The sequence below is a fragment of the Crocodylus porosus genome, unplaced genomic scaffold, assembly GCF_001723895.1.
Source record: "Crocodylus porosus isolate Cpor-Errol unplaced genomic scaffold, CroPor_comp1, whole genome shotgun sequence".
Classification (NCBI taxonomy): Eukaryota; Metazoa; Chordata; order Crocodylia; family Crocodylidae; genus Crocodylus; species Crocodylus porosus.
The window spans coordinates 9,358,197-9,374,757 of record NW_017728947.1 but is presented as its reverse complement, the minus strand read 5'-3'; the positions used below and the strand labels follow the sequence as shown (position 1 = coordinate 9,374,757).

Here is a 16,561-nt window from a genome sequence, read left to right as displayed (position 1 = left end):
GCTTCCCCCGGTACTTGTGTCAAAATCGTGTGAGGGTTCGGGACTACAGGATGGTCTGAAAGGACCTTCTTATTTACTGCTCGTAGGTCTTGGACCAGTCTGTATGAGACCCCAACTGCCTTTGGCACTCCAAGAATGGGGGTGTTATAGGGTGAGGACCCTTCCACCAGCCATCCGCACCTCTTGTATTTCTCTATCAATGGCTTGAGTCCAGCTCTGGCCGCTCGGCTGAGTGGGTACTGCTTTACTCGAACGGGCCCCTCTCTATCTTTGAGTATGATCTTTACCGGGGAGACCAACTTAGCTCGCGCAGGGGTTCTATCAGCTCATACTGAAGGGTCTACTCTAGTCATGTGATCTTTTAAATTTACTGTAGGGCGTCGGTCCTCTAGGAGAGCCATTTGATAATTTGAGCTCTGCTTGACAGGTAGCTGGACCACCATCTGATTGTCTCTGAAAAAGATCTCAGCTTGCAATTTTGTGAGTAAGTCTTGCCCAAGGAGTGCAACCGGGCAACTTGGTGAATATACAAAGGAATGTTCGCGCAAATGGTCCCCCACTTTGGTGAGGAGTGGTTTACAAACAGGGAGTCGGGTTTGCGTTCTCTCAATTTTTTCTACAAGTACATGCTGTTTACTAGTTTTTGCACAGGGGTTTTTTTCTGGAATCATTGAAAATGTAGCCCCAGTATCCACTAAGGCTTTAAAGTTTTTGCCACTAACTCTAATGGTTACCATGGGATCTTCTCGGGCTCCAACCTGAAGGGTAGTGGTCTTAGATTCTCGTCCCCTTCATTCTGTGTCCTCACCCTTTTCTTCTGCCCACATGAGGTGACCTCTCGGTTCCCCCTCTCTCTTCTCTTTCAACTTTGGGCATTCCCTCTTCCAGTGTCTTTTTTCTTTGCAATAAGCACAAACGTTTGCTCTCACTCTTTCTTCTTTCTTTTTCTGTATCCCAGCCTTTCCAGGGTTACCTCTAGTTATAGCAGCTGCCAGTGCTGCCATCTGTCGCTGAGCCTTTTTATTTTCTTTGCGCTCCTGCACTTGCTCACGATTCTTATATACTTTATATGTAATTTCCACCAGCTCTGAAATCGGTTTCCCAGCACCTCCCTCAGTTTTCTGTAACTTTTTACGGATATCAGCAGCGGATTGACTAATAAACATAAGATTTACTATGCGTTGATTATCTGGGGCTTCTGGATCTAGGCCCGAAAACCTGTGAAACGCCTCATACAGCCTCCTGAGGAAAGCTGAAGGATCTTCTTCTCTTTCTTGTCTCACTTCATACAACTTAGACAGATTAGTAACCCGAGGCACTGCCTTCTCCATTGCTTCTACTATAATCTCTAGATATTGTGCACTCAGCTTTCTTCTTTTTGCGGTATGATTATCTCATCTCGGTTTTTCAACAGGACAGGTATCACGCAGGGTATGACCAGCAGCTCCCTCTGCCTCTATTCTGGCTACTGCAATACGTTCTGCTGTTCCTAACACTAATCTCCTTTCCTCCGGGGTCAGGAGGGTCTGGAGCATCATCTGGACATCAGCCCAAGTGGGTCGATGAGTCTGCCTAATAGATCGAAACAGGTCCCTCATCTTTTCAGGGTTTTCACGAAAAGAGGGGCTCTGATTCTTCTAATTAAATAAATCTGAAGTACTAAACAGGGTGTAGACAAAAGTTGCGTTGCCCCCCTCTCCGATAATCTCTCGCATCAGGCAATTCAGCACCGGCTGTGACTTTACAGGCTTGCGCAAATAATAACCCTTATTTTCTGATTCAGATGGGGCACTTGGCTGAGGCTCACGCTCTAAAACATTAGGTATGCTTTGATACGCCGGTGGTGGTCTCCCTGAGGGAGGGAGTGGTGCGAGGAGGTGTCTGATTCATCTTCACTACTTGACAGGGCAACCGGAGAGCGGGTCCGATACTCAGCTAATTCAGAATCCCCCCCTCATTAGACTCAGGGAGTACAGGCGGTCCTCCTCGAGTCTTTCTTTTAACAACCATCACATGAGACTTTATTAAGCATTTTTTAATCCAAGGTGGTTGATTTTGAACCACCCACAACCAACAATCAATATAAGGAAACTGATTCCAATACCCATTCTGCATAACTATTTCATGGATAGCTATCACTTCTTTTACTACAAAGGATCCTTTCGGGGTCCAGTGGACCCCAAATGTTGGCCACTCGAGTTGACAAAACTTAGTTAAATCATCTTTTTTATCTTTACTCTATAATCTGCCGGCTTTGCAAACTTATTAAAATGATATAACACAAATTTTAAAGGGCGTATTCGAGTTTTCTACACGGGAGCGACCTGTACCTATTTGCCCACAAGAGTGCACCCAAGGCACACCAAATACTAAAAGACTCTTAACAACAGATGGTTTACGATGAAAGTTGAGCCAAAAGTTCCTCAGCGATCATTTACCCCCTTTGTTTTGGATCCATACACCAGATTGGGCAAAGGGGATTCGTATACTTACTCAGATACCCCAGAGATCTCGATCAGAATACTGGAATGTGTGCCTGGCGACTCCAGAAACCAAAAATTTGCACAGGAGCCTTTAACGTCTCGAATATCCTGACTTAGGTCTCAGACTTTAGGGCGAGCCCAAAAAGTCGGCTCAGTACGTACTCCCCGTCGTGCCGGAGGCGATTTGTCATTGGATTTCGGGGTCGTCCAAAAGATCTCCTGGCTGGCTCGCCAGAATTGATGCAAAAATTGCGGTTCGTTTCTTTGGAGGCTCGCAAATAATAATTCCTCAGGTACACATTATTAGCAACACAAAGGGTATATTTGTAAATAGGGTCAGAGTGGAGACAAAAGACCACTCTGCCCCCGAGGAAAACTCTTAGCTAGCTTTTATTTTTTTTTCTTGGGCACGTGTGCAGAAACAAGAACTCTTATAACTCATTTCCGGTTCATACAAACATACATGAAATGACGTCATGTCATCCGTTGCATGTGCATTATAATTAACTACTTAAGTATGCAGGGCGGATCAGCATATATGCATTAGCTAATTACGCATGCTTAGAAAGCTCTCTAGGTTACCAAAAGTTCAAATCTTTCTTTTTTTTAAGGACACAGTTAATTGAATTACAGCTTCTGTAATCTACATAAGAAAAGCAGAGGAGTGTAGTTTAGCAGAAAAAAAAGATAGTAAATTAGCCAAGAGAAAAAAGATGTCCTTAGTGGTGTTTCTTTTTATCAGGTACGAGATACAAACTGTGCAGTTTTAACAACACTGTATTTATTATACATTTTTAATAATATTTCTAACAGCACTGTAGAAGGGAAGGAAGGGCTGCTCTAGCACTCTCCAACTTCTAGCCCGAGCCACTGCAGGCATGTGTCTGCACTTTCTCAGTCTGAAGGGGATGTCTGTACAGTTACAAATTGATTCAGTCTAGTCAGGTTAGACTAACCTGTCAAGATTGAATCAATTCAGGCTCAGGCTTTTTGAATCCCTGTGTCTAGCTTTTAGGTCATTCATAGCTCTGTCTGCCTCTCCGTTTGGGATGGCAGACCTGAAATGTAAGCGAAGTAAAGCAGCTGTAGTTCTCAGAGCCCAGGGGCTGCTCTTTTTCTGCGTATGGGGCAATGACATTAGCAAGGGAGCAGTATGTGGTTCTCAGCCCAGAACATGGACAGGCAGGAGATTGTTTTGGAGTGCTTACAGGAAAGGACAGCTTTATAGCAGGAACCAATATCCTCTTGGGGTCTCTCCATAATTCCACCAGGCCAAGATCCTAAAATTTCCTAAGGAGCCAGGACTCCTGGGCCCTGTTTCTAATTTTGCCCCAAACTGTCATGTTGAAATTTGCTGTTGTCATTTGTGCAAAATGCACAGAAGCCACTGGAGAAGATTCCTACTGGGCTTCTGATCAAATCCATCTACCCAGGACACAAAGCAAATGAATAGGGTCTCTCAGCCAATGGCAGGATCCATCCTGGGCCTGATTCTGCAACCCCAGCTGTTCAGCAGCACCAAGGAAAGGCCCCATGCAGCTAACTTGAGAAAATGCATTTCAAGCAAAGAAAAGACTCCATACTTGGGTCCTGTGAATCCTTGGGACTCTCAAGGCTTATGGGAAGCAAGAGATGACCCTTGAAGGAATCTTGTCGAAGAACCACTTCCCCTGGAGTTCTTTACTAGCACTGTTAGGCCAAGGGAGTCTCCCTTGCTGGGCTGGAGAAGACATGGCATACCCAGCTGCGGGGAGGGGCAGAAACATGGGCTCTCCTCTGGGTGCAGAAAGCAGGCTTTCAGTAAAACTCTGACAATAATGCAAAGTCCCTGTGTATGCAGCTGGTGTAGAATTATTTGTCGTTTCACATCTTTGTGCTTTGGAACAATTTGGCCTAAATAAACCCCTGTATGGTGGCCACTTAGCAGTAAACCCATTTTACAGACCAGGAAACTGAAGCTCAGAGGAGGTTTTTGACTTGCCTAACATCACAGAGAGTTTGTGGCAGAGCCAGAACTAACACACAAAAGTTCCTGCCTCCTATTTCATGCCTAACCCCCAGCTGCCTCTGTGTCAGTAGGGTCCTGCCAGTGTAAACACCACTGCATGTGTGAAGAGAATCCAGGCACATGTCTGGATCCAGCTCTCAGTCCTGATCGCCAGGTTGTTTGGGTTTGAGCACATTGCTGTTGTATCACCAAGGGAATGAAAGGTGTGGATCTATGGAAAGAAGAAGGCCTGCAAACATAAGCATCTCTAAGATGCAGCAAAAGCAATGAGGAAATGTACTTACAACGCATGATATCAGATAGGGCCTTTGTTAAGGTGTTCCCTGGCTGAAGCCTGCAAAATTGTTTCCATCTTTCTTTAAGGCAGGGGTGGGCAAACTGCAGCCTGCATGCCGGATGCGGCCTGCTAGGCCATTTATCCAGACCGCAGGTCCCCTAAAAAAATAAATAAATAAAATTAATGTGGATCTGCCCCTAGCTGCCTGCCATGCAGCCCTTGATGGCTTGCCAAAACTCAGTAAGCGGCCCTCTGCCCAAAATAATTGCCCGCCCCTGCTTTAAGGATACCACCTAAGGCTTTGCTTATTTCTAAACCCATTCCTGCCCTCTCACAATAGGTTTCTCTTCAGTTAGACAAGGCCAGATCTGTTTAAAAGTATTTTAGGTGTCTAACAGTGCAGAGATGTGAGTAGTGGGGTTCTCTAAAAGTGTGCCTAATTCACTCTGTCAGGTAGCCAGGTTGTAGCTGTATTGGTCTAGAAGAAAAAACAATCAGGATGCCTGGTAGAGGTGATATCTTTTATTAGACCAACTAGATTTTTGCAAAAAAAAAAAATTAAAATAAAAAATAAAAATAAAAATAAAAATAATCTTTAATTGCAAGCTTTCAGGCATAAACACCCTTCTTTGGGCATCGGAGAAAAGATTGTAAAAGTTCTCCTGGGTAGAAATGAAAGTTCATATTTCATAGGAGAGTTGAAGGTGTGGTAATTCTTCTGTTTGGAACAGATCATTTTAGAGGCAGGTTAGGCTCAGAGAAAAGTTGGAATGGTCCATTTACCTTGAAGTTGTTTGGTGGTAAGCAGGTTGTAGTCATATTTCCTTCTGGTTATGGTGTTTCATATTTCACAGAGGAGTAAATAGATGGGATACTCTCCTGGGCAGGCATTTCTTATGTGGTGAGATGTCTCTGAGCTCTGTGGTGAGGCTCTGTGATGATGCAAATTACCTCGAGCGAAGGCAGGAGCAGGATCTCATGTTTCAGGTGCTCAAATTTTCTTCCTCCTTGTAAAATTATGAAGATTTCATTTTTAAAAAATGGCTAAAATTCAGTATCTTCAATAAAGCTTGCACGTCAATAAAGCTTGCAATTAAAGACATTTTTATTTTGCAAAACTCTGCTTGGTCTAATAAAAGATATCACCTCTACCATGAGTCCTGATTGCTTTTTCCTCTAAACCAATACGGCTAGAATTTGGCTACCTGACGTGTGAAAGATATTGAATTTTTGCTGATTTTTCAAATGAAATCTTCATAATGGAACAAGTGGTATTTAAAGCACAGCTTTCACGTGGAATTCCACTTAGAACTTGTCACCAAAGAAAGAAAGGGCAAGAAATCCTGTGTTCGGCAGATAACTGTAGGATTTTAATAGATTTTAAGGCTAGAAGGCTTGATTGTGATTAGCTGCTCTGGCCTCCTGCCCAGCACAAGCCAGAAAAGGTCACCCAGCATGCAGTAATTAACTGTACTAAGCCCAATAACTTGTGAACCAAGAACACCCAGGAGTTCTAACTGCTGAGCCCTGTCCTCCATCTCCAAGGCTAACCTCCCTTCTGCAGTATGGGCAAAACGCTCAATGGAAAACAAAGGCTTTTCAGAGCAAAGGCCATCCTCTAATGTGTACTTGCATCCCACCCCAGAGTCTGTCTCCAAATGTGGCACAGGGTCAGGGAGACCGTCTACAGGCACTAGCTTCAGAGAATATATTCCAGCCAGGGAAATCTGTGGCTAGGGGGAGCCTGCAGTGACAGGACTATTGCATTACATTTCCTCAAGTCAGTTTCAACCTGATGCAGAAGAGAAAGCATTTTTAGATCTCAGTTTTTTATTTGTAAGAGAAAAAACCCATTTCCTGCCCATGTGAGTTTGTGACTGCTCATGCCTGCCCTACCCCTGTTTCAAAACCCCATAGAGAGAACACAGGTGATGCTGATGCTTATTCTCTGGGGACGCTGGCAGGGGCTGGGGTGAATGGGGCCTCAAGGGTAGGTTGTGGGATGCTCAGGGCCCGGGAAGCTCATCCAGGGGTGCATGGGGGGTGGTGGTCCTCACCACTGTGCACACTTTGAGAGAGGCCCAGGGGCACATGCCCCCCAGCTTTCTCTGTAGGGCAGAGGCAGGCTGTTGCGGCCTGGGCTCTGTGCCCCACTGCTGCTGTCTAGGGTGTCTGGCTGGTCCACAAGCAGTGGTATGGGGGGCAGGGGTTAGGCAACTAAAGATAACCTGGCATTCAGGGGTTGGGGGCTGTGGTGGGCCAGTAGGGGGCGCTCCTGTGTTGAGCCACCCACCTTCCTGCGCCCAACCACCTTCCAGACTTTGAATGCCTTCCTAGGGGCGCCTTATGCGTGGCCGACCCCTCTCCTGGAGCACACTCGCTAGCCTGGGGGTAACGTCGCTGCCACCACCCCGAGAAGGGACCGACTCGGCCCTGTGTCCTTGAGGAAACACAGGCCTAATAGTCCCACGGGTACTTGACCCGGTACAGGCACTTGGGGCACTTCCCCAAGTCAAGGGGGCAAAAAGCAAAGTCTCCCTTAGTCCACAGACCTAAGGGGTCTCTTAGGCGTAATTTAGACCCACCCCTCAATAAGTCTCCCACACCAGTCAAAAAGGAGAACTTTATTGATTACAGGGGTAGGGTAAACTAGGGTACAGGGTTGAGCAATAGCTTAGAAATTCTAGAGAACAAACAGTGTGGCTGAGGTAGCCTTTTGATTACGCATCTGTTACTGCCAGCTAAATATCTAATCCGATTGAGTAGCTTACTCACAAGCATCTTTCAGAGTTTTCCAGTTTCCCCTCTGGAGTCTTGGGGTGAGAGAGAGAGCTAGGTCCAGATGGTAAGGCTTTTTTGTCTCCCCCCTTTTTTTTTTTTCGCACCGGTCCTGGAAGCACTGGTATACCAGGTCAATGCATGGAGTGGATGGAGCAAGCTCTGGTTCCACCACCCAACACCAAAAAAAAATCTGCTCAATATAGACCTCCTGTGGAGGACATATCAGCAGAGCTCACCTACGTGGTCACACTGCTTCCCCTGCCCTGGGAAAACCACCTTCGAAATCATGGTGTCTCCCCCGCCCCTGCTTTGCTGCTGCTTCACCTCATGGCCGAAGAGAGAAGAGCAAGCCTCCTCCCCCTCCCAACCTATATAGCCCCTGTGACCTCATTCACCTGGTCCAGTGAAAGTCAGCCAACCAATTTGAAATGCATCACCTGTTACCAGACAGATTCCAGCTCCCCAGGTAGAAACCCCCCACCCAGGTAATTGATGCAGGTCACGTAGGCAGAGGGAGCAGGTTTTCCCCCTCCCTCAGGAATGCAGCCAGTTCAAGTTACCTAAAGAGACTGGCCAGGGTGTGGTCCCCTCCGTGCTGACCCACCCTAATCAAATGGTTGCTGCTCAGAGATTTTAGTTAGTGTCACAGGGCAGAGATTTTGGGGAGAAACAAAGTGGCTTTCTGCTACAGGGGCTAGGAAGAGAACAGCCCCAGGGCTGGGACTAGTGGCTGGGCTTTTCAAACTCCAGGGCTGTGTTGGGAACTGTACAGTTAAGTTAAATCAGGTAGCCATTTGTAACCCAATCTATCCTCCCCCTAACCTCCTCAAACACCTGTACTTAGCCTGTGTGCCTGGCAGAGCCCGACATCTTGTTTAACATGTGGTAACACCTATGCCCTCAGCAGCAGTACCTAGTTCGTTGTCCACAACCCCACCAAAAGGCAATATACCCCACCATAAAGCCCAAACCAAGCAGCCACACTCCCGAAGCTACAATGCTTCACCCTCCTCTCTCTCTGCTGTATTCAGGAGAAGAGAAGCAACAACAGTTAGAAGAGCACAGCACATATTTTATTATCAAACACATACACATACAGGAGCTCGCTTTTACATGGAATGGGGGCCCTCAGGCACTCAAAACAAAGTAATGAAATGATACGGGGCAGGGTACACCCATAGTTTTCCTCCTTTCGCAATGTCCTGCCCCAAGGGCTTTTAGAATTGGCCTCTGACCCAAGTGGCCACAACTTGGTCCTTTTGGCCCAGAGTTCGCAAAGTTGGAAGGAGGGAGGTGTTAATGAATAGACACTTCTACCACAGGGGAACACTGGTCACACATGCTGGCAGTGCCAGAGCAAGGTCATCCTTTGGGAATGGGGCTCTGGTGTGATGTGCAGGTAGGCAGTGCACAATGGATGCAGTGTCGCTCCCAGGGGCAATGGGTAGGGGATGTACAGGCACCCTCTGTGCATGACGGTGCACCACCTGCAAAAAGGTGCTGCTGACACTGTTGGCAGTGCCTGTAGGTGGTCCCCGATTGCCCCGGCTGTGGCCGCCACTGCTGGTGGCGGTGCCTGTGGATGGTTGCCGACCCATGGCTGGTGCTTGCCACCCCCCAGCTGCCAACAGTGCTGGTGGCATCTGTGGGAGCTCCCCAGTCACCACCGGCACAGCTGTGCACCCCCAGCCACTGGGGGCATGTGCTCCCATCATCTCATCTCATCACCAGTGTCTCCAACAGCTAGACTTGTGGTCTCTCTAGGTCCCAAGCTACAGAAACTTTCCGCACACAGACGTGGCTGTGGCTGCTCCATTGGGAGCTTCCTGCATTCCCAGCTGAGGGGAGATACTGATTCTGCTAGGCACTGAGCAGCTTTGCTGCCTGTGGAGAAAGGCTGAGATTCTCAACAGCTTCCAATGACAAGATTCTCCTGCCTCTCACCAGAAACCTTGGCAATGGCAGCTCTTGGGAAGGGGATGCGACTGGGCACTCAGGACTTGTTTATGTTGGTTTGCACCTGATGAAGGGAGCCAGACAGGCTGCCCAGGGGAGGATTGGCAGTGGCACTGGCTACAACTTTCCCCAACCTGAGGGACCCCAGGAAGCCAAGCGACACCAGAGCCTGGGCAGGACAGGCAGGAGATGCATTCACCTTCTCCCTGATGCACCAGGGGAATGTAAGCAGCCTGCTCGGGGCAAGGCTCTCTTAGGCTATCCTAAGGGCAGAGCAGATGCACTGGGCTCCACAGCAGGAGGAGGGATCAGTCCCTGCAGCTTCTTATGGGCTCCAGAAGGGAAGTGCAGGGGCTGGATTTCTGACTTACAGCTCAGCAGGTGGGCAATATCTATCTGTTTGGCACTCCCTGGGGTAGCATACTCCATAATGATGCCTAAACACACAACAGGGAGAACATGTCAGCTTCTCATGGTCAAGGCACAAAGAGAACTCAGCCCAAAGGCAAGTCTTCAACTCCCTTGTGCTGTGTTTGCCATCACTGGTGGGTTGTGGCCAATATGTTCACTGTTGGGTCTCATGGTCTGAGTAAAAGGCTGGGAGTCAGGAAGAAAAGGGCAGTCTACACCCAGGCTGCTCCCACTGTCTCTGGTAAGCCACAGAAGTCTGCCTCTCTCCCTGGGCTGGCCTGGGGGTATAAAGGGTATCAGGAGCCTCTCTGCACCCTGAGCACAGGGGCAGGCCAAGCAGGGACCTAGCCTTTCCAACAAGCTGGGGTGGCAGGAACTCCAGCAGCAGGTGGACATGCAGGGAGATGCAGCCTCCTTCCCAGAAGGAAGAGAAGCCCAAGGAGTTTCAAGATGGGCTCAATAAGGTGGTCCAGGGATCTCTTTGATAGGGCTTCTCCCAGGACCAGTTTCATGCACTCAGTGGCCCAGGAGGCCTGTGCCCCTTTCCATCTGCCTTCCCCATGAAGTGGTGCTAAGCAATTGTAACCATGTCCTAGACATGCCTCCACCACTCAGGACTACCGAATCATAGCACAGGGCTCGTCTGCCAGAACCCCCAGCCATACTGTTCAGTTGAATCCCTCTCAACACCAGTATTGCAACACTGGTAGCATCATCCTTTCCAAATCCTTTCTGGTGAACCCAAGGCACAGGCTGATTAACAGCCTGATCCTGCTCAGCAACAGATTTACCATTCCTCTTGGGGGGCAGAGCAGGGTGGAGGGGAGAATGAAGAGGGACCAGGCAGTCTCTCATCCATAAATTTGATGGCTGCTACCAGATCTCTGGCCACAGGCTCATGTAATGCCTCAACTGCCTGGCAGAGACCCTCCAGGAGAGCAGGTTTTTTTTCTTTGGCCTAGAGGGAACCAAGGACATGTGAGCTCCCTCTGGCGAGAAGTGCTTACACCACAGAAGAGCCATGCGCAAGATCAGAGGTCAGGAAAACAGACCTTACGATGACAGGCTGAGACCATGGGGCTCTTCAGCCTGGAAAACCGCACCTATAAGTTTATCAGGGGTGACCACCAGTATCTGAGAGAATGTTTGTTCACCAGAGCACCCCAAGGGATGATGAGGTCAAATGGTCATAAACTACTGAGAGACCATTTCAGGCTGGACACAAGGAAGAATTTCTTTACTGTCCGAGCCCCCAAGGTCTGGAACAGTCTGCCAGTGGAGGTGGTTCAAGCACCTACTTTGAACACCTTCAAGAGTAAATTGGATGCTTATCTTGCTGGGATCCTATGACCCCAGCTGACTTCCTGCCCTTTGGGCAGGGGGCTGGACTCAATGATCTCCCGAGGTCCCTTCCAGCCCTGTCTATGAAATCTACGAAACCACATGCTGGTACTGATCAGGAGGAAATGGGAGCACCGAGGGACTAGAAGGAACAAATTTTGGCCTGTCCCATGCCTCATGATCTTAGACCCAACCCTTGCAGTTATTTACACTGTGCCCCAGTTCCCTCCCTCCATCCTACAATGAGCCCTGCCCTCAGTCACCTCCTGCCACTCAAAAACTCACTCACCAAGTGCCTGCAGAGGTCCCTCAGCAGCTGCTCTTGTTTCACCCAGTCTGAGCCCTGGATATGGAAGGCCAGGGCTGCCTGCACCGTCCTTAAGCCCAGGTAAGGGCAGCGGCAGCCCCATGTTGTTCTGTACTCCTGAAAAAAAAAAAAACTCCCCAAAAACACAAACAAACAAAAGAACCAACACAGTCACACCAGGTCTTATTCCCTGCTGACTGCTGAGCTGAGGCCAAGGGTTCCCGCTTGACCCAGGACTCAGCCAAGGCCAGGAACAGGATGGCCTGGCCAGGGGGTAACTGGCATTAGGCACAAAGGAATGGCTGTGAGCAAAGGAAGGACTTGTCCTGCTTTTCATGTGGCACCTGCAGACAGCACTCATCTCCCCCTCAGTAAAGCCACGCAGGAAGATTTTCTGCATGCATGGGGGGGAGGGGTGGTAGATGTGCAGCCTGCCCTGGACCCAAAGAGGCAGCCCCAAGCTCAAGGAGGTGCCTGGATAAAGCCCCCTGAGTGGGAAGGTGATGATCACCACAGGATGCAGAAAGCATAGGGTGCCCCTGGGCCTGGACTGAGGAGACATGGTAGGGCTGAGGAAATCAGTGTCACTGGTTCTTATCTTGGCCACGTGTGGGTTGGGGTCCTCCAGGTGAAACAGGAGCATTGCCAAACTGCCTCACTTAATTCCGATAATAGGTGTGCCATCTTCTCTATATGCAGCCTGCCAGGGCGCTGAACAGGGCGAAAGCCATTGAGTGAAGATTGTCATTGCCCTGTGGCTGAACAGCTCCAGTGTGGTCACAACCAAAACTTCTGTCAGGAGCTGTGCCAGGCCCATGACAGAAGCCTTTAGTCTCCAGCCTGCCAGGGGGTCTGCCATGGAGGTAGGCTATGACAGCTCCTGTTCCAGGTGGGCTGCCTGGGAGCCAGTGCACTTAGTGGAGCTCGGGGAGCAGCAAGCCTCGTTCCCTGAACGTGCCGTCACTGGGGGCTCCGATTCCAAATCCCAGCAAAATCAGATCCCCCAGCCCCTGTGCTTACTTGTTTCCGCCCAGCTCTGCTTCCGACTCAGGAGAATCAACACAGCAGAGAATAGCCCCAGAGCCCTACAGAGCTTCAGCTACAGCCTCATCCAGTCTCCTGAGAGTCCCTCCCATCATCCCATTCTCTTCACTTGCTTTTCCTCCTGAAAACTCATCTTTTCCACAGAACTTAAGATCTTCCAGTTTGGACTGCAACAAGGGACAGGAAGTGCATCTCTTACCTCTGCAGTGACCCTGAATGAAGAGCGCTGGAATGGGGGTGGGGAGTGCTGCTCACCTCACATGGTTGAAGAAGGTCCTGATGTGTGTGACTACATCCCAAACCAGGGGCCCTGCATCTGTCCCTAGATGATTCAAGACAGCAGCCAGTGATTGCATGCCCTTCCGCATGACCTGAGCGCTGGTAGGCACAAACGACGCCTGGAACAAGGTCTCCAGGATGGCGTTCTGGTGTTTTTTCAGCTGTATGAACAGAAGACATGACACACTGATCGGCGCTTACGTTACTCACCTCTGGGCTTTCCCATTCAGAGCGTTTGTGACTTCATCCGAACAAGCCCCCGTGACTACATTTCCATATGCCCGAGAGACACAAGGCACCCATTTCTGCACCAAAATTACACTAGTTACACCCAACTGTTTCCAGAGATGCCACAAAGGGGTGAGACAGCAAAAACTAGATACACTTCAGGCTCTTGTGCTCCTTTTCAGCCCTGCCTCATTGTTTGGCCTCTACAGTCAAGCCGTGTTCTAGAGCAGAGGGATTTCAACCTCACTTGCTCAGGGGCACCACAAACTCTATTGCCCAATCCTCTGGCTGCCATCTGCTGAACCAGGTCCCTGGTCACTGTTGAAGTAGATGAAGCACTGGCTTCAGGAGCTTCTGCTTTTCGATGATAGGGTCACATAAGCTAAAAAGAAATCAACGTGTCCATGAGATCCAGCACAGTCAGTCAGTCTCAACAGCCCAGTCCTGCAGCAGAAAAAAGTAACCCATGCCAGAGCAGAATCCCACAGAACACCGTGAGGAAGAGCCTCAGCATGCAGTGCTGTCTTGTCGGAGATGGGGAGGCTCGTCTGCTTAGAGCCAGGCAAATCATGAAGAAGACAGGGGCTTAGACTAAGTGGGAGAGATAATGCTGACGTGAGTAGATCGGGACATTGCTTGCTTTAGACTAGTGTCTTCCTGGGATGCTGGGTTAATATAGAAGATGCACTAGTTAGGACCAAACTCAGAGCTGCTGGCTAGGATGAGGGCTCAGTAGGGGCAGGTCAGTAAAGAAATCCTTGTCTGTTTTTCCTTCTCATATGGCAGAAGTGGTGATGCAAGGGCAAGGTCAGAAGAGAAACCTCTCAGCTGCCTCCAGTGATCCTCCTTCCTAGGAAGGGGACTCCTCAGGGAAAGAGCACAGCAAACAGCTGCCTTTTCATCAAACTGCTCATTCTCTATGGGGCCTTACCTAGCTGATGAAGGCTGTACCAGTAACGTGCGACTTTTCAGTTGTGGAACTGACCCACTGCAAGACCTGCCCTATGAATTTGGGCATTATTATGCCTAATGGGAGCAGAGCCCTGCAAGAGAAAGCCCCTAGTTCTGGGACCGGCTCGGCACAGCCAACCCCGAGTTGGTGTGGTGGCAGCTCTCATTTCTTGGAGCGCAAGCTCCGCTTCTCTAACTGCACACAGCCCTGCAGGTTCAGCATGGAAAGTTCCTTCTCCACCACTTGTCCCACTGCCTAGAGCACAGATGCCTCTCTCTTACCTGGTGAGCTGGCACATGCCCTCCTAGTGCCTCTGGGGGCTCTCAGGGAGTGGCCAAGTTTCCTCTTTGCAGCAGGCTGCAGTCACTCTCTTCTCAAGGCTCTTAGATATGGCATAGGCTAGGGTCTCCACAGAAAGCCTAGGGAGAGAGAAGGCCCAGGTTTACAGACTGTAATGAGATGCTGAAGCCAGAGCAGAACCAAAACTCCCCGTTACTCAGGAGGTCCATTACTCAGACCACTTGCTGCACAAGGCAGGCAGCTTGGACCAGACTGATGCTGCTATTTTCTCTCATGCCTTGCAATCCCCCATCAGGGAGGCAGGGCCTTGCTCAAATCAGTGCTGGAAGCCAGACAGGATGCATGGAGGCTCTCCCAAACCAAATGCACTATGGAAAGAATTGAGCAGCCATTTTTTTCTCTCCCTACAAGGACAAAGGCCACATGTAGAGCATGGGAACATGCAGAAGTAATGTGTCCAGGTCCCAAGCACTGGGAGCCCAGTGTGCTGGGCACTAATGGATATTGTGAAGCCCCTGGACCGAAACTGCCTATCCTGTCCCAGAGGAGCTCAGATTGGAGGAACAAATAGGCCCTCCCAGACTTAACGTTTCAAACAACCCCTCTTCTCAGACAACCTCCTGCTTCTTTCAGCTGCCAGGACCCAGACAGCTTAGCACAGCCCTAGGCAAGGACAAGAGCACCCTGCAGGCAGATAGCCTGAAACGAGACCAAACTTGTGAAAGCAGGTCCAGCCTACTCCTTACTTGCAAGGGTTGCCCACTGCTCACAGCTGCCCCTTCCACAACTGCCTCATGCCAATGCCCACAGGGAGCATCCGGCAGTCCTGCCCCACAGTGCAGCCAGCTTGCTCCAGGAGAGCACAGAGGATCTCTGGGAGCAGCTCCTTAAGCACTGGGCTGGAGTGGATGGTGGTAAACATCTCCAAACATGCATGTGTGCCTGAAGGGATAGAGAAGACTAAAGTCAGCCCATGGAAAACACCTGGAAATCTGTAACTCAGAGTCTAAAGGTCTCTTCCTCACATCCAGGACAGCACAGAACAGCTCTGGCAGCAGGTCCCTTACCACTTGGCACCAGCAGCCTGAATGAAGAGCTGCAAAGCAGGAGCCTCTTGGTTACAGGAGTTTCTAGTTCCAAAGTTTCATGGAGTCAGTCAGCCACCTAGCATGAAGCTGCCGTTTCTGCTGCTGATGGAAGAGTGGGGGTGGCCAGGGGGACAGGCGAGCAGGGGAGAAAGATTGCCACACAGCCTGGCATCCTACCTCGAGCTCTTGAGAATCAGGAGTCTAGCACTCAAGGGGGAACTGACAGAGCTGGGCCTGGGCTGTCACTTACTGCTAGAGGTCTGAGAGCCATGGTGTCCTCAGCTGAGCTCCCGTCTGTGCCAGCTGGATGTTGAATCGTGCTCATGAACAAGCGTAGTATGTGGAATGTGAAGAAATCGTCCCCACCCAAGGCCCTCCAGAGGTGTCACTGCAATTTAAAACACAAATTACATGAGCTGTGGATACTCTTGTGATGTCATGAAGCAATAGGACACTGAAGCAAAGGCCAAGGGCTCTCCTGGTCTAGGACAGGGTTGGGGCACAGTGATATCATCTGCCCATGTCATTAAGCACAAGCCTGGCATTTCCTATGAAAAAAAACACACTAGGACATTGACTCTTACCAAGACATCCCAAAGGATTTACAGCCGACTTGAAACTATGGGCTTTGCCAGGCTGTGGGATGCATGTGTGCCACCAGGCACAAGAGGTAGGGAGTAGCAAGTACCTGTCCATTGGCAGAGGCTTTTGAAGGAGGCTGCTGGTCACTGCCAAGATGGAAGCCAGCAAGAAAGGAAACACCTTCCAACAGGAAGCCTCTCACAGATCTCTCCTGGACTGTCGGCATCCAGATAAAAATGGTGCCCAGGATGATTCAACTATTTACACTTTATTTACAAAACAAGAATAGGAAAGGTTATTTACAAGTGAACTTTAAATGGCATAACCAGCGTCACAAAATAAACCAGAATGCATTAAATCAACCCTTGACTCAAGAGCTGCAGGTCAGGTAACTGGCAGCTTTCAGCCACTGCTGAGATGCTACCGCAAAGCGGCAAGATGCTCACCCCCTGCTGCTCCAACAGGCTTCCCAATAAGTGACAGACTGCAACAGGTTAAGCTCTTCTGGTCCGCAGCAATCAAAT

At 49.5% G+C, this 16,561-nt stretch overlaps 2 long non-coding RNA genes across 2 annotated transcripts; both read right to left on the bottom strand.

Moving 5' to 3' along the window:
• Positions 1 to 12,811: 12,811 nt before the first annotated feature.
• Positions 12,812 to 14,300, bottom strand: LOC109320928. Its single transcript, XR_002103883.1, has 3 exons — positions 14,047 to 14,300; positions 13,363 to 13,497; positions 12,812 to 13,048 (listed from the first exon to the last, which is right to left on the bottom strand). It is a non-coding gene; the product is annotated as an uncharacterized LOC109320928 (long non-coding RNA).
• Positions 14,301 to 15,041: 741 nt separating this feature from the next.
• On the bottom strand, positions 15,042 to 16,283 carry LOC109320971. The gene is made up of 3 exons (XR_002103907.1): positions 16,144 to 16,283; positions 15,706 to 15,843; positions 15,042 to 15,309 (listed from the first exon to the last, which is right to left on the bottom strand). It is a non-coding gene; the product is annotated as an uncharacterized LOC109320971 (long non-coding RNA).
• Positions 16,284 to 16,561: the final 278 nt, after the last annotated feature.